The following is a 19,186-nucleotide window of genomic DNA, read 5'->3' as shown; positions in this document are numbered from 1 at the left end:
AGATATTAAAACAGGATAGGTCAGGATTATAAAAGCCAGCTGAGTAATTTATAATGAACCTTTTTTTTACTATTCTAATAATATTTCTTCATAATAAGTTCAATTGCCCTTTAGAGATTAATTTTCCATAAAACATATAAAGATTCAACTAGTGTCTTGATCCTGATGATTCACATGTATGCTAATGCATGTATGTGTAACAGAAATCTATTCCCTTCATTTTCTGACTGTTGTTTGATTGTCAGAAAATTAAAATTAGAGTTTTAAGTTTAAAAAGTTATTTTCTAGAGGAGACAAGAGTTAGCATAGAATTTCAAATTTGGAAGGGAATTCAAAGGTCATCTAGCCGAAACATTACCTGACAAATTAATTCCTTTCTACAATATCCACAATATTTCATAAGTTTGTAAATATATTTAATGGAGGGACTATTTTTTTTGTTTTCCTAGCACTTAGCATAGTGTTTAAAACATAGTAGGATATTAATAAATGTTTATGAAATGATTGATTTATTAGTCATGTACCCTTTCCCTAAATAACTCCAGAAATAAAAAAGATACTACTTTTTAAAGAAGCCCATTTCAATATTCCAATTGCTAAGAATTTAAAATTGAGACAATTCTATTATTTACCAAGCTCTTGTGTAAAAGGATTTTTAATTCTCCCTATAATATTTACTCCTGTTTTATCAGTGATGGAGAAGAAGAAATAATTTAATCCCCTTTCCATTGAAGATACTTCAAATAGTTAAGATAGCAACCTTATTCTCACTGCTCAGATCCTAAATATTTCCTTCACTTAGACAAATATTATAAGTACCCTTAATGTGTGATATCATATTTTATCATTAAGAGAAGAAAAGTGAAAAGATTCATATCTGCTTCAAAAATTGTATTTTGTGTAAGAAAATATAAATACATTGTACTAATTATTTGTATTCTTAGTACTTATTTTATATATCCAAGTATCATACAATTAAATTGTTCCTTCTTCTACAATGAAGCAGATATTTTCATAAAATTCTTATTCTCAGTTTCTCTAAATATAAAATCCAAGAAATGATTGGTACCTGATTTTTTCTTCTCCCAATGAGATTAAAGAAAATTAAATAGACATGACAGAATAGAAGTAATAGAAAATTAAATAAAGAAGCTTTTTATATGACATGGAATGAGTTGATTTAAAGTGATACAACCAAAAGCCAAGAGAAAAATTCAATGATTTTTAGCTAAGCAGGAAAAAACAAAAAGAATCCAGAAGAGAACACAAAGCATTTTTTTTGTTTTACCATCTTGTCAAATTTAGAGTTAATTACATTTTAAAATTAAATTTAAATTAATTTAAAATTAAAATTAATCCTGTTAATTTTGTTTAAAAACTTAAAAACCTTTTAAAAAGCTACATAATCGTTCAATTTCAGATACAATCTTTAAGTTCATAAAAAAGATATGTTTATATAGAATTATACCTATAAACTGCTCTAAGTGGAATTATAGATTGAGAATTCGTTCCAAAATATTCTTAAGGAAAGTAACATAAGTATCTTTTTGAGACAAATTCACTTGAGGAGGCTGAAGAGGTCAGATCTCAGAACATAATGGCCCATTCAGGTAGCTATCTAGGACACTACTCTGGTGCAAGAAAACAGAGCTCTTCTAACATTATAAAGTCTACCCTGGAGGAAAAATGACAGTATGGGAGAAAGAAATATGGGGCCAAACCAAATACCACTAGTAATTCTTACAAATTAATTATTCATCTCAATTATTTTTACCCATTGGTAGAGTGTAAATATTCTCTAAATTTAGTACCCTATAGAAAAGTTCAGTGATCTTGCCCTGGTTTTGTATTTCTTATGATTATTGAAAACGCTAGAAATATTCATAGTGGGTATTTTTTAATGGTAACACTAGCATTTTTTTCCTTTTCCCCCATATGTCCTTTATGAACATTAATTAGTTCCCTTAAATTCCTGTGGATAAGTAGTCATGCTCATTTCACGAGTGAGAAAACAGACACTGAGAAGTTAAGTGGTTTGCCCTAAATCACATAACCTTCAGCAATTAGAGCAAAAAGTTCCTGACATTCATGGCTGTGATCAACACTGGAACCAAGCTGAGGCATTCCAACTCTTTATGAGCAACATGATTGTGCAGAACTTAGTGTGTGTGACTGAGCATTACAGCTCAGCTAGTGAGTCATTTGCAAATTCCTTAAAGAATTTTGTTTTTCAGATATTGTGGCTTTTCAAATTGAAAATTTAAAAAATACTGAACAGCAGGTTTGAAATCATAATCCTAGTTTTTAATGGATATGTGAACTTCAGGTTTTACCTTTTTTTCCTCTTCAGCTTGAAAACATGCCCTTGGGAGAATCTTCCTTCCTTCAATCCAGCTGCTCTAGTATGCCTTGTCTGAAAATCTGTCTCAAAAAATACTCCTTTAATAAACTTGCTAACCAAACACAGCATAAAAGGAGTTGTTATTGAAATGAAAAGAGTGTATTTTGGAATTAAAGTTAAATACAGTCTAATAAGAGACCTGGAAAGAACAGAGTTAGGGTCTCTTCGCTACACTTGGAAGAAAATCTCCTGAATTCCTCCTGGGAAATTTAATGGATTGTTCTTGATAGCTGAGCTGGCCTTTTCTGTTGCTATTGCCTATTGTAAGCCAACCAGGTGCTGTAAAAAGAGAGGAATCAAGAAAAATAGAAGATCAGCAGTGCCTCTAAATATTATCTCTTAGATTCGAACTTCTTTAGATTTTTGTCTTGATTTTCCTAACCTTTGGCAAAATTAGATAGGGTTAAAACGTGATTGGCAGGAGATATTTAGAATCATTCAATCAACTACAAGAGACCTCAGCTCCTTCTTAAAGTTAACTATTTACCAACAAGCACTGAAGAGTTGTGAATTTATAATCAAATTGAGGGGGATGGTAACTTATGTACAGATATTGTACATATGTACAGATCACTATTCACTAAGTGATATGCATAAATAGAAATGTGGAATTTAAGAAATAGAAGGGACCTCTGGACCATCAAATGCAAAAAGTAATATGCCAAAATAAAAGCACTATTATCAATCACCCAACAAGTAGTCATGCAGCTTATGCTTGAAAATTTCCAAGAAGGAAGAATTTATTACCTTTCAAAAAAATCTATCTCACTGTTGTCCATCTATAATTTTTTGGGAAATTTTCCTATGATATCAGCTTAAATTTTCCCCTTTGCAATTTCCACTTAGTTCGGGCCTGTTGGACAAAATAGATGAAATTTAATCTCTTTTAAGATTAGAAGAAAGTTGTCATTTCTTCCTTGGGCTTTATGTTTTCCAGAATAATCATCTTCAATTTCTTCAACAAATCTTTATAAGATATGGACTCTTCTCCCTAGAGTCCTTCTCTGCTCTTACTCTAATATCCCTCCTAAATCTTGGTGCCCAGAACTGCAAAAACCCAAACTCTGTAGTTCTGCTACACAGGTAGCAGCAGTTTGACACACTATATTTAAACAAATTGTATATGCAAACTACACGCTCACACACACACACACACACACGCAGTGAATTCAACAACAAAAGACACAGCCACGGCCATATAAACTCTATCAATTAGAACAGTTGTGGTTGGGACAGAAGAGAGAGGAAAAGTATGTTGTTTTTTAATGCCAAACTCCATTCAGAAAGTCCTGAAGCCAGACAGTTTAAAAGAGGGCTTCTGCTGAACATAGAAGAAAAAGGCTGGAAGAATTGTATCCAGCTCAGAGACTCAATGCATTCTTCCTTTTTTTTTTTGTTACCAGAGGAAAACCTCAAGACAGACAGACAGACAGACAGAGAGCGGTAAATCATGTCAAACTTTATTTTTTCCCAGAGTTTTGTATAAGAAAGATAAAACAGCTAGGTTGTATCCATGGCTTCATTCCTCCTAAAAAATTCCTATTCCCTACATGGGAACAAAGAACTGAGCTCCAAATGGGGCATAGGCAGCAGGGTTATTAAGACAAAAATCAGAGGAGGAGATTAGGGAGAGAGGGTGGAATCACATAGTAGTCTTTATCAGGTCATCTCTGTATTTTCAAAACTGGCAGTTTATATGTATTAGTTTTAGGTGGTTATCTGGCATAGCAGGAGAAGTTCTGGCTTCAGTGTACCAGTACTGCAAGGAACTTCCAATCCACAAATACTGCATGGAATTTCTGATATGTCCAACAAGGAATGCTCAGTTTTATCTGTTTCCAAGTCAGGCCTCTTCTGCATGGTAAAGGAACCTGAGCAAATCAAAGGGAATAATAAAGTCATCAACCATTCCATTTTACAATAGTCAACAGATAAGATGATAGATGAAGGAAGGAGGAAGGAAGGAAGGAAGGAAGGAAGGAAGGAAGGAAGGAAGGAAGGAAGGAAGGAAGGAAGGAAGGAAGGAAGGAAGGAAGGAAGGAAGGAAGGAAGGAAGGAAGGAAGGAAGGAAGGAAGGAAGGAAGGAAGGAAGGAAGGAAGGAAGGAAGGAAGAAAGGAAGGAAGGAAAGAAGAAGAAAGAAAGAAAGAAAGAAAGAAAGAAAGAAAGAAAGAAAGAAAGAAAGAAAGAAAGAAAGAGAGAGAGAGAGAGAGAGAGAGAGAGAGAGAGAGAGAGAGAGAAAGAAAGAAAGAAAGAAAGAAAGAAAGAAAGAAAGAAAGAAAGAAAGAAAGAAAGAAAGAAAGAAAGAAAGAAAGAAAGAAAGAAAGAAAGAAAGAAAGAAAGAAAGAAAGAAAGAAAGAAAGAAAACATGCCCTCAAAGTACATATCACTAATACCTTGATCACATGATAGAAACAAAATACAGCTTAAATGAGGATACCTGAAAACACTGGGAATTAGGAGGTAGAGATAAAGATTACCTGAAAGAGACCCTAATGTCAAATTCAATTTGCCTACAGAGCTTGCACCAACTCTAATGGGACAAGTGGATATGCCCTGGGTTACTGTATTGCATCAGTAGAACAGACATGGGGCTCCCTCAGCTATTACCATGAGTGAAAATGTTCATGATAAATACATTTAACTGTTCTTTCCTGGGAAGGTACTGGATGAAATTCCACTTCTGATGTTTCATAAAGGCGGATAATATCTAGTTTAAAGAGGATTAATAAATGGAGACAGGAAAACAATTCTATTTGATGTAGTGACCTTATTTATTCTTTTTTTTTTCTTTTACAAAGGACTATTTCAATAGTATAACAAGAACAAACATATAGAACTTCTGGGGCAAAATCCATCTCTTCCCTGCTTCTCCCTTTTGAGGAGAGGATGGAGACTAAGTTTACCATTTGGCTCAGTTAATATATATTTGCCTGATGAAGTTCCAAGTACAATGTCCACCTTGAGCATTTTAGAGATTTTCCGTATTAGTTTCTATATCTACTCTGTAATCCTAGTCTCCAAAGTTTTCATGGCTCTAGCTACCCAAGTGGGGACTCCACTTCCTTCACCTAGAATTGCAAAGGACAAAATAAACTAGACCAAAACCTGAAGCCCATTTCTTGGGGCGACAGAGCCTAAGAAGATCTTTCAGCTCTTTCCTACCCTGACTTCCTCTGTAGTGTCCCCTATTTCTATGTAGTCCCCTACACTATAATAGTGTAGATATTCACCCTTGAAAGAGAATATTTTATTTTTAAGATTCCCATTAAAATCATAAAGGCCTGGAAAGACTTACATGATCTGATGCTGAATGAAATGAGCAGGACATTATTATTTTACAGGATCCTTGTATACTTCAACAATACTATACGATGATCAATTCTGATGGCTGTGTCAATCACAATGAGATGAGCCAAATCAGTTCCAATAGAGCAATAATGAACTGAACCAGCTACACTCAGCAAAAGAACTCTGGGAGATGACTATGAACCACTACATAGAATTCCCAATCCCTCTGTTTTTGTCCACCTACATTTTTTATTTCCTTCACAGGCTAATTGTACACTATTTCAAAGTCCGATTCTTTTTGTACAGCAAAACAACTGTTTGAACATGTATACATATATTGTATTTAACTTATTCTTTAACATATTTAACATATATTGGTCAACCTGCCATCTGGGGGGGGGGGGAAGGAGGGGAAAAATTAGAACAAAAGGTTTGGCAATTGTCAATGTTGTAAAATTACCCATGCATATATCTGGTAAATAAAAACTATTAATTAAAAAAAGTTTTATATATACATCTTGTGTTAAAAGTGAATCAGTAAAGATCATGGCCAGAAATTTAAGAAAGATTGGTAGTTTGGGAGTTGAACCATTATCTGAATAGGCAATCTCCATAACAAGTCCTAGACTACTAATAGCAAAACTATACCCTCTTCTTTCAGTTTAGCCCTCAACAACCATGGCATATGATGAGGAAAGTATTTTTCAAAACAAAGTCCTATCAATATGTGAGTTCTCATGAGCAAGTTTTAAACCCTATTCAGGTGTTTAAAGGATGCACTAACTTAGAAAGAAATAAAATAAAATGAATAAAAAAAGTCAACCTGTCCTTTGAAAGACTGGCAGACAAGCTATAGAATGAATACTGGTAGAATCCAGAAGATTAGGGTAATCTCACAGCATTTGAACTACAATTGGAGTAGGGGAGGAAGGCTGCTAGAACCAGTCATATTGTACCATTAATATGTCTGTGGTTGGACTTGAAAGCATTCCATTGACTCCAAAGACAACCCTCTATCTGTTTTGCTACATGGCTTCTTATTATTTGTTAAGTTAATATCCAATATAATATTAATAATTATTATTTAGCGGATTAATCCTACAGTATCTCTCCTCTGTTAATGCTTCATTCTGGTATGCAGGTGATCCTGGATTCTTGGAGCCTTTATCAGCAAGGTTTGGTACATACACAGGAAAATAATAATTATTATGTATAACATGCATATATGTATTTATATTGCTTACTATGTGCCAGGTACTATGTTAAGTATTTTACAATTGTGGTCTCATGTGATCCTTACAACAACCCGAGGAGGTAAGTACAATAATTATCCCAATTTTACATCTTAGCAAACTGAGACAGAGGTTAAGTAACTTGCCCAAGATCTCATGTTGGTCCATGTCTGAAGCTGAATTTGAACTCAAGTCTTGCTGACTCCAGGCTTAGCATTATGCCACCTAGATGACTTAGATTGATTTTGAAAGAGCTCATTGCTTGCTTGATTGCAGGATGTTAATTGTTTAGACACAGGAACACTAAGAGATTCTCCGTTTGTGAATCAACAGAGGGAGAAGGGCATACTCACTGATGAAATTATAGGTACTTAAGATATCACTATTCCAATTAATTTAGCTGGAGGGGTATACCAAGAAGAATATTTAGAGGACCATTACATGCAGACATGGAAGGAACTCTAACAACACAGATCAATTTCTGACACAAGAGTATTGCAAAAAGCAGTCAGTCAATACTTGCCATAGAGCAGAGATTAGGCAATTCATTTATCCAATAGTTCCACATAATATTTGTCTTTCAAAGAGGGATTGAAAGGCAGATACTGGACACATTATATAGAAAACATTACCTGCCACAAGTCTCCTGTGGGGAAGCACTACTTAGGTTTTGCCTTTGTATGGTCAGGTCCTAGTATGGTCCTTGGCCACAAAATAAGCACTTAATAAAGATTGATTTGAAATCATAAAATAATTCAGGCCAGTTCCAGTGATATTATGATGAAGAGAGCCATTTGCAACCAGAGAGAGGACTATGGGGACTATATGTGAACTACAACATAATATTTTCAAATTTTTGTTTGCTGCATTTTGTTTCCTTTCTCATTTTTCCCTTTTTGATTTGATATTTCTTGTGCTGCATGATAACTGTGAAAACATGTATAGAAGAATTGTACATGTTTAACATATATTGGATTATTTGCTGTCTAGGTAAGTGAGTGTATTATTATTATTATTATCATCATTGTATGCTGGAGGGCTTTCGTGCATGGTACTCCCAGACCTCAGTTTTTCTATGTTCAACTCTTTAAAACACACACATTTTAAGTTATTTCTTAGAGCTTACCTAGGTTAGCAAAATATACTTACTATAGTTTTTACTTGAATTTCTTGACTATTTCATCTCTCATTTTTTAATCCTTTCCAGAGCAATTTGGAAATAATTGGGCTTCTATGCTGCCTCTCATTCCTTTCTCTATCTCAGTTTTCTCATCAGAAAAGGAGATAATGTTGTCATCTACCTTACGGAAATGTCATAAGGATTAAATGGGCAACATATGTAAAAGTTTTTAAAAATCTCAGAGTACTACATAAATGCTGGATATTTTAATTTTTGGATGTTCTAGGTTTGGGGATAACTATGATAACTTCCTGTTGGTTAATAATAATAACCTATTGGATAATAATCTATTGGATAAACTGGGCTCCATCACCCAAAGAAGAGAAGAGAAACATGTAAATAGCAATAGAAAGAAGGAGTGATAAAACAATGAACATAGCACCTGACAGAAAAAAATTTCTTTCAACCCTTAGGTTTATCCTCTTCTGACCTACCTGTGATTGACATTAAACTGTACTCTACATTGGTTTTCTTATCCAGTCTCAGGACAAAACTGTAACCTTTAACATTTGTGGGCCATACAGTAGAAGTCTTTATTATTCTGAATAGAAATTATTTATTGGGAACAATTTATATATATATATATATATATATATATATATATATATATATATATATATATATATATATGTACATATATATATATATACATAAACATACTAAGATCAGAAGATATGAAATTACATGGACAATGTTTCTCAAGTTCTAATATAAATGTTAGCTATTATTAGTATTATTAGTCTTTCCACTACTTGTGGTAATCTTTCAATCTTAGTACAGCTCTGAGAAGTTAAGATATATATGTATGTATATGCATATAAGTATATATATAAGATATATATATGACAGATATATATGTATATGCATATAAGTATATATGTATATTTAGAATATATATATATATATATATATATCAACTTCTCAGAGCTGTACTAAGATTGTAATACACAAGTAGTGGTAAGACTAACAATAGTAATAATAGCTAGCATTTATATTAAGGTTTGAGAAACATTGTCCATGTTATTTCATGTCTTCTGATATTTTATGAAAGTTTCCTATAGATAGTTTCAATATTATCAATAAATCTTACAGTTCTGTTGTGTGTTTACATCTTAGAAATAATAGATTTGATTATCAGAAACTCTCTTTTCCTTTTTTGATGATAATCCTTAATTGGAGAGCAACATATAGATAATATGGGTATTTGTTGAAATTAACATTTTTTTTCTTTAGTAGAGCCAATGCTTTCCTTTGAATTTATGCAAGAAAATTCTAAGAAACTTCTAATCAACACATGACATTTAAAACAATGCAGGGCCCCCAAAGCAATTTTCTATTCACTAACTTTAGTTTTCAACCCCAGTTCACTTTCATAATTCATCTTAATTACAATAACCAAGTGAACAGTTATAAAAGAACTGTAAAATCCAATTTTCCAAAAGTACCAAGATTAATGATATTTGGAAGTTAATTGAGTATTAGCACATGGAAAAACAGAAAAAAATAATATTTAATTTTCTGTCACATCTCTTCCTTCCTGAACTAGGTTGTGCTTTACCAGTTTGGAGCACGATGAGATGATCTGGAAATTTTGGGGGAAAATATGTAAATATCATTTGAAAGACGATGAAATAATGAACGAGAATAGCATTGGAAGAACCACCAAATTGGTAGTACAATTTCCAAACTGTTTCAAAATTACTGGAAGAAATAAAGTAGGTATAATGTGGCTTTTTGTATTTGGCATTTGTAAAACATCTGACTTGGTGTCTGCTGACAGTTTTCTGGGAAATTACAAATTGGCTTCCATATGAACATTATCAAACAGACTGAAAATTGGATTGCATACTCTAGGCAAAAATAGATAATGAAAGTCAATGCAGCTACACAGGAAAGAAAGAAGAATACAAATGGACCTTAAAAGGTCAGAAATATGCACAAACATACTAAATAATGTTTTTAGACAGACTTTTTTTGTATTTTACAGAGCAAGTACTTATTAGCCACTGTATACACAACATTTTTTAGTTATTGAAAAAAAAGGAAACAAGAGAGAAGAAGGAAGGAAGGAAGGAAGGAAGGAAGGAAGGAAGGAAGGAAGGAAGGAAGGAAGGAAGGAAGGAAGGAAGGAAGGAAGGAAGGAAGGAAGGAAGGAAGGAAGGAAGGAAGGAAGGAAGGAAGGAAGGAAGGAAGGAAGGAAGGAAGGAAGGAAGGAAGGAAAGAAGGAAGTTCTACTTCTTTCCTACAAGTGTGAATAAGTGAGGCATAGTTTAATCAAATATCCAGGATTTTTTTCCAATTCATAAATGATTATTTTTTTCTCTACAATGTGTTTAATGCTATGAGCTCCATAGAATAATCATATTCAAATTAATATGTGATATCATTTATTTGAGATTACCTTACAACAATGTAGCTTATAACCCATTCCTGCTTGTCCAACCTGTGTGACTTTGATTTCAGTTCTTCCAAATTTTAATTCCCTCCCCCCAAAAGGGTCCAGGGAACATGCTAGAAATCTTCCTAGATATTTCACAACACAGAAATGCTACTAGTGGGACACTTTGAGAACCAGTCTAACTAAATTGAGAGAAGCTCATCACAAAGTTGTCCACAAGGAGATGCATGTTTGTGTTTTCAATTTTTACAGTAATACCTACTAAGACTATTTTGTTGAGAGGCTATTAATTTCATTTGTGATGAGATTACCCACCATTATAAAATTACAGTCAAAATCTATACTAAGTATTCTCTTTCTCAACAGAAAGTCTTAAGCTCCTTCATTCCTAAAGTCCTGTGACTCACTTTCAAGTACTTCTGTGACATAACCAAACTCCATCATTTCAAATTTATACATTATTTCTCCCTATCCCAATATCTACTTCAAAAAAAGGATCTTAAGTGCTTATTGGGTAAGAATTGATTAATTTCATACCCAACAACCTAATCAACCTAATGCCACTGAATCCACGTACTTGCTACCCATTTTTTTCTTCTATGTGATAAAATTCCTGTTCTTATCTTTACATTTGCCTGTGGACAATACTTTATGTGCAATAAGTCTTACTCCTTCCACTGTTTCAAATGCCTTTATATTGATTTTTTCCTGTTCCTCCCTTATTTCTTCTGTCTATTAAAATCATAACCAGTTCAATGAAGTTCAGTGCTCAAGTCAAAAAACATTTATTAAGTGCTTACTATATGCCAGAAAAATAAATGCAAAAAGAAAGACAGACCCTATCTTCAAAGAGCTTATAGACAATTATAATATGATATTATTGTGCTATAAAAGTTATGAATATGAGAAATACAATGTGGAGAAATTAATTCAGAGTAAAGTAAGCAGCAAAGGAATATGTAAATATATGTTTGTAACATTATATATAGGAATTTTATATGCATACATTGGTTTTAAATCAATAAGCATTTATTGATTATTATGAGTAAGGAATTGGGAAGGAATCAACCTGGAAAGGCTGGGCTGGATCATATAACAGATGATCTTTAAAGGGGAGGTAGAGTAGTATAGACTTAAAACATTAGGAATTTGTATATTTGCTTTGATAAAATGAATATTTTGAATCAGACCAAAGATTCATAAGTTCATCAGTATTTTCTTAAATTTTAAAATTTTTAATTTTTCAATTTATTTCCAATTCCAAAATATCTGTTTCCCAATTCTACCCTCACCTAAAGAAAAAATGAGAAATGTAAAACTCATTACAAATATGAAGATATTATACAAAACAAATATTAGCTACATTAAAAAAACAAGGAAAAAGAAAAATAGAAAAAATGCCTGCGTTTGCACTCAGTCTATTAGTTCTCTAGAAGTGGATAGTCTCTTTCATTGTCCCTTGAAATTGTATTGAGTCAGTTTGTTAGTCATAGTTATTAAGTCTTTCATAGTTCATTAATTTTACAATAGTGTTGTTACTGTATTATTGTCCTGCTCTGCTCATTCCACTTTGCAATAAGTTCATTCAGATTTTTCCAGGTTTTGCTGAAATCACTCTGCTTTTCATTTTTTTAGAGCACAATAATATTCGATCACTTTCTTTTGCCACAACTTGTTCAACTAGTCCCCAACTGATGGGCCTCCCTTAATTTCCAATTCTTTGTCATCACATAAAGAGCTGCTATAAATGTATCTTTTTTTTCATCTTTTTTTTTTATTTACTTGAGATATAAACATTATGGCAGTATTGGCAGTAAAAGAGTATGCAGTCTTTGAGGTCCTATTACAAAATTGTTTTCCAGAATGGTTGGACTACTTCACAACTCTAATGACATTGCATTATTGTACCTATTTTTTATGGTCCTTTCACATTTCTTATTTTCTATTTCTGTCATATTAGCCAATCTGAGCTGGTACATCAGAATTTTTTTAAATTTGCTTTTCTCTATTAGTGAGTTAGAGCCTTTTTTCATCAATTTAATATTATTGATAGCTTTGATTTCTCCTTCTGAAAACTGCCTGATCATATGCCTTGACCACTTATTAATTGGGAAATAACTCTTATTCTTATAAACTTAATTCAATTCCCCACATTTGAGAAATCAGAACTTTATCAAAGAAACATTTTGCAAAGATTTCCTCCCATTTCCTGCTTTTTCTTATAATTTTAGCTGCATTGATTTGTAATAAAAAAACTGATTTAATTTTATATAATCATAAATTTCCATATTACCTCTCATGAACTTTTCCTTTATCCATAGATCAGGTCGGTAATTTCTTTCTTATTCTCCTTATGATACCACAATTTATGACTAAATCACTTATCCATTTTGAGATTATAGAGTAAAGCTATGCCAGTTTCTGCCAGACTATTTTCCAGTTTCCTCAGCAGTTGGTTTCAATATTGGGTAGTCCCATAGCTAGGATTTTTTTTTATTTTATCAAAGGTTACTATGTTCATTTGTTTCTGTATTTTATATACATATTCTGTTTCATTGAAAAATCACTCTATTTCTTATCTGGTATCAAAACGTTTTGATGATTACAGCTTTGTGTTATAATTTGAGATCAGGTACTGCTAAACTCCCTTCCTTCTTATTATTCTTATTGATTCCCTTGACATTCTTAATTTTTTGTTCTTCAGTTTAATTTTGTTAATATCTTTTGTGGGTCCATAAATTAATTCCTTGGTAGTTTGATTAATATGGCACTGAATAGGTCAATTAGTTTACATACTGTCATTTTTATTATGTTGGCTTGTTTTACCCATTTAGTGTCTTGCCAAGTAGACTCTTCATTTTAAATGAAATATTTTTATTTCCTTTCTAGGTTTTGTTGGTAATATATAAACATGCTGGTGATTTGTGTGGGTTTATTTTATATTCTACAACTTTGCTGAAATTGTCAATTTTTTTCAAATCATTGTTTCTTCTATGGCATATTAGATACTCTTATTGGGTGCTGTTAAAAAAAATACGTTTCCCTGTGACCAATTCAGTGATGAAATTCACTGAATTTAAAAGGATTGATGCTCAAATAACAGATGTATCAGGGCTGTACTTAAATTTTTTCCTCCCTGATAAAACCATCCAAAGATTGGACCTCAATGGTCTAGCTTTCCAGAAACAGACAATTTCTATACTAAATTGAGATATAAAAAGCTTAAGACTTCAGAAAAAAGGAATAACATGATAAAAGCATTTTTTAAAAATTGGACTTGTGATTTCATCTGTTTGGGAAGCATCAGGTGAGGACTTATCTCTACTAATAAGTCACCATCTTCTCTGTAAATTATAGGTTTATAGAATTGCCTAGGACACTGAAAGGTTAATGTACTCTACTATGGTCATTCAGATGGTATGTCTTCCCCTTTAAAGGATTTTTCCCTTCAATTCTGTATCTTGTATATGTATCTTATATATACCTAGATCCCAAACTTAAACCCAGTTCTTTCCAACTGAAAGACTATATCTCTGTACACTGTTAAGATGCTACATAAGTAAGATTAGCTTCACAGAAATAATAGTTACAAAGAGATAAGAAACAATGCCATTTATTAGGCAATATAAACCATATCCATAAGTGCAGAAGTAATATGCTTTATTAGCACATTTATGTGGAATAAATTATTAAGATACAGAAATTACCTTGGTAAAAAAGTAGAAATTGCCTTAATTATGATTACATACAAGGTAGTTTGAAAATATACTTAGTGTAAAGCACATACTGTTAATAAGATTTGAAAAGGCCAAGTGCAGAGACTGAGAGACAGTACCTTCTTATCTCTGCAATCTTCTTTTATATTATCCATGTAATCTAGGATAAAGCTACAAAGGGCTATTTCTAGTTTTTCATGCATAAGTTCTGTTTACTGTCTCTCAGTCTCTGCACTTGGCATCCCTTATGTCTGGAATGTTCTCCCTCTTAAACTCTATCTATAATAATGCCTTATGTCCTTTAAGACTCAGATCAAGCACATCTTTCAAAGGGGGCCTTTTCAAACTAAGTATATTTTCAAACTACCTTGTATGTAATCATAATTACCAATATAGGGTATAGGATGTTCAGGGAAGATTGGTATATCTGATATGAGGGCTGTCAAGCCCCTTTCAAAGATGTTTCCACCTTTGATGTCCGCCTGACCTGCTCAATTCTCACCTGTGGCTCCAAGTAGCAGTGGTCATGTACAGTGGCCACAAATCAGTAAATAATTTCATCAGGTAGGCTAAACCAAAGTTAGAGTAACCACAGGGACCATTAGTGAGTTATGGCATCATCTACATCAAGCATATGAAGACTTTCTCTAATAGACTGGGAGAATGAGAATGATTTGTTCCAGCAACCAAAATGGTGACTAAAGTAGGGACTGTGGAGTGCTTAAAGTCTGGTTAGACATCAAAGATGCCAAGTTTACACTTTAAATCCCAAGCCATCACTAGCTGTCTTGTCTTGGACTTTGTCGACTCTGTACCTACATACAAACATTTTGTCCCCTCCACAAGAATGCAAGCTCGTTTAAGAATAAAGAATGATTTTGTATTTTCCATTGTTTGACATAAAGTAAGCTCTTATTAAATGCTTGTTTATTTATTGGATATGAGTCCTGAGTCATTAACATTAATCTATAAAATATCATAGCAAACAGGAGAGGTATTCCAGGATTAAAAAAGGACAAATGTTTTCCCTATTATATCAAGGCATCTGTGTCCCAGGGTTGTTTTATGGATCAAATGACATGTTTATAAAGAGTTTAGCACAATTCCTTGTACATAGTAGATGCTTAATAAATGCTTGTTTCCTTTGATCTTCCCTCTGTTTTCTATAAAAAGAAAATAATAGAGTCTGTAAATTATAGCTCTTGGTTTTAATTTCTTTAAAATTCTAAAGCACAGTATTAACATGATAGTGAATGTTTAGAAAAGGAAGAAGTCATCACTAAGAATCAACATGTTTTTAGGCAATGAATAAACAAGTTAATAAATAAGTCTACTAAGTTCAAGGAATAAAGACAAATGAAAACCTCCTTGTTTTTTAAGGAACTGACATCAAGGAGAGAGAATATGTATAAACATAATATAATACAATAAAAATATAAGGTAATTTGAAGGGCCTAGTGAATCACTTAGTAACTAGTGGAAGAGAAAAGACTTATTTTAAGCTGAATGTAGAAGGAAATTAAGGATTTTAAAAGACATGGGCAAGGCAAGAATACAATTCCAGAAAAGGTGATAATTATCTGAAAAGACATGGAGATGATATATTAAATTTTATATAGAAGGAATAGAAAGGAGGCTAGTTTGGGTAGAATGAAGTAAATGGGAACTGGAATGAAACACAATGACTAGAAAGGTAGTTTGAAACCAAGTTGTGAAAAGTCCTTAAAAGTTGAAACAGTTTGTATTTTATCTTCTAATAGAGAGTTATTAAAGTTTACTGAACTGGAGAGTGACATGTATAGACTTGAGATTTGGGAATATCAAGTTGAAAGAGACAGACTGAAAGAGACAGAGACAGATAGACAAGAAAAATAGATATTAGGGAGGCAGAATTGAAAATACTTAAACTGATTGTATGTGAGATGAGAGATTGACTGGAAGGCTACTGCCTTTGACAGAAATAAGAAATTCTAAGAGGGAAAGATTTTGGAAGCAAGATAATAAGTTCTAGTTTAAACATATTGAATTTCAGAAATCTATGGGACATCCAGTTTGCTATATATAATAAAGTATTCATTATGCAAGCCTGGATTTCAAGAAAGAGCCGAATTGAAATAATGAATCTGAGAGTCATCTGCAAAGGAATGATAATGAAACCCATGGAAGCTATTGAAGTATGTAGAGAGAACAGAGAAAAAGGCCAAGACAGAACCTTAAAATACACTCATAATTAGGAGATGTAATACAGATGACTATTTAACAATAGTGACTGAGAAAATGTGGTCATACAGATAAAAGTTAAAAGAAGAAAGAATAGTGCCACCCTGAGAAGAAAAGGGAAAGTGTTAAGGAAACAGTGGTAACACTGTCAAATGATGCTGAAATGTTAAAAAGGATGAATGCTAAGAAAAGAACAGGATATGACAATATTTTTTTCATTTTCTTATAAAATTTCTAATCTGAAAGTAGAGGAGTATTGTAGATAGTTTAAATTACATTTTAGAAAAGCATTTGACAAAAATCCTTCATGTTATTCCTATGGAAAATATGGAGATAGGAGCCTTAGACAACAGTAGGTCGGTGATTTGGAGTCTGTTGATTGGCTAGAATCAAACCACATTTATGATGTGATGTCAACCTAGAAGTTTTCAAGTGAAGTGTAAAAAGAATGAAAAGCCCAAGAAATAGAGTCTCTGGATAATTAATATTCAATGTATAAATTATTATGGCAAATAATCAATAAGTTGATCAGTAGTCTCTTTCAGTAACCAAAGACAAAGATCATGGAGATCATCAAAAGCTGAAATACCTTTAGGAAAGTGGGTGCCCCTGACAGATAGAAATCAACCCTGATTGTGAACAATTAATGAGGATGTGGAAAAGGAAGGTGGGCTTGAAGCTTTAAGTTCCTCCTGCTGAAAATCTTAGATTCTGATACTAAAAATTGGTTATTAATCAAATAGAAAAATAATCACTTCTCTCAGAATCTCAAGGTTTTCTGCTTGGCCTGTTGCTGATGAATATTTTCATAAAGCCAATAAGTATTTATTATATGTTTATTATGTATCAGATTTTATAATAAGTGCTGGGAAAACAAAGTTAAAACAAAACAAAAATAGTCCCTGCTCTCAAGGAGTTTACAATCCAACTGGGGAGACAACATTTAAACAATTTTGTACAAACAAGATATATACAGCACCAATTTCAAGTAATCACAAAGGGAAGGCATTAGCATTGAGGAAATCCAGGAATGGATGTTTAATTGAGACTTAAAAGAATCCAAGAAAGCCAAGAGGAGAGACAAGGAGGTACACAACTCCAGGAATACCAAGTGAAAATATATAGAGTCAAGAGAGAGTGTTTTATGTGGGAAACATCAAGGCGGACAATGGTCACTGGGTAATAAAGTGTTGAAATAAGCAAGGTACAAGAAGACTGGAAAGATAGGAGGGAGCTACATTATAAAGGTCTTTAAAAGCTGAATAGAGAATTTTATATTTATGGTTTATCAGTCATTTGAATAGAGTTATAGATACTCTATCACAATTGCAGATGCTTCAAAGCTAGAAGGCTAAGAGAATAACAAAAGCTGGAAATAAAAGGATGTTGACTGGATAGAATTCTAATCCAATACTAATAAGATGAAATTCAGTGGAAATAAAGGCAAAATACTTCAAGATTCAAAAAATCTGTTTCAAAACTACAAAATGGGAAAGTCCTGGAGAGGTAACATTAAGAGAAATAGTCCCATTACATTCTGTCCTGGTCAGAAACCATCTAGAATATTAGGTTAAGTTCTGAGAGCCACATTTTAGATGGTACATTGATAAGCTAAAGAGTATTCAAAGGAAGGCAGTTAACAGGATGATTCATTTTGGCCTTATGATCTCGGGTTGAAGGAACTGGCCATATTTTGTCTAGATAAGAAAAGACAGATGAAACTGTCTTCAAGTATTTAGATATCTATCATGTGTCCCCAGAGGCAATAATAAATGGAAGTTGGAGAACAGCTAATTTAGGTTTGTTATGAGGGGAAAACTTCCTAACAGATTACTATTCCAAAATGGATTTGCTACTTTGGAATGGAGATCTTCAGGAGAAGGCTGCATAACGACTTATCAGTTGTAACCAGCTGCAGCATCCCTGTTAAAATATGGGTTGACCATATGTCTACTGGGGTCCCTTCCAACCCTTCCACCTCTGGGATATTGTAATTCTCTGATTTTTTTAAATTAATTCCTTATTACTCACTCCATTCACCTGCTTGCTTGCTTGTTTTGTCTATTCATCTCTGTCCATTTGGGAAGTAAGTGTGAGAGAGAAGTATTAGTGAGTCATAATCTCTCTGAACCTAAATTCCTTCATTAGTAAAATATGGATCATAACACCCTTAAAACTGTTCCAAAGAATTGTTGTGAGATTCAATGAATTTAAGTCTTTAGTATTTGGCATATCTTACAGTACTATATGAATGTGATTTGTTTTTCGTAATCCAGTGAATTTGACCTGACTGGTTTCAGCCTATGCCCTCAGATGTATGAATACTTAAGTGCCCTCAAGCTAGTAGGTGTTCTAAGTCTCACAAATCACCACAGTCACAGAGTTAGGATTCCTGGTTTACTTCCCCTCATTATTCTTTCCTTCTTAGACAATTCAGAGTATTACTCCTACTTCAGTGTTCCAGACTGCCTCACTGCCTGCCATACTCACTGATGAGAGAGTAGTCTCCAATTAGTGTCACAGAAGCTCTTTGTCTAAAACTCTACATAACTTTAAACCTGAGGCTTATGATTAGATCACTCTGCACTTCCAAGTTATCAACCTTAAGCTATTTTGCATCTATTATTCTTCAATAACTTCTGTCCCTTTGTGGCAATTGCTCTTCTGGAACAGCTCCCTTCCTTTTTACATTGAATTATTCATTTATGTTAATAAATGACAATTAATTCAATCATCCTACAATTAATGGA

General features: G+C 33.0%; 1 long non-coding RNA gene across 1 annotated transcript in view; it reads right to left on the bottom strand.

Annotated features, from left to right (window-relative positions):
* Window positions 1–1,887: 1,887 nt before the first annotated feature.
* LOC141555362 (uncharacterized) overlaps window positions 1,888–19,186 on the bottom strand; it is a 114,976-nt gene continuing 97,677 nt past the window's right edge. The window contains exon 4 of the long non-coding RNA XR_012486170.1: window positions 1,888–2,680. This is a non-coding gene — a long non-coding RNA (uncharacterized LOC141555362). The remainder of the gene's footprint in view (window positions 2,681–19,186) is intronic.

The sequence above is a fragment of the Sminthopsis crassicaudata genome, chromosome 2 (genome assembly GCF_048593235.1).
Source record: "Sminthopsis crassicaudata isolate SCR6 chromosome 2, ASM4859323v1, whole genome shotgun sequence".
NCBI classification, from domain to species: Eukaryota; Metazoa; Chordata; class Mammalia; order Dasyuromorphia; family Dasyuridae; genus Sminthopsis; species Sminthopsis crassicaudata.
The sequence above is the reverse complement of the archived record's forward strand: the minus strand, read 5'-3'. Positions and strand labels throughout refer to the sequence as shown.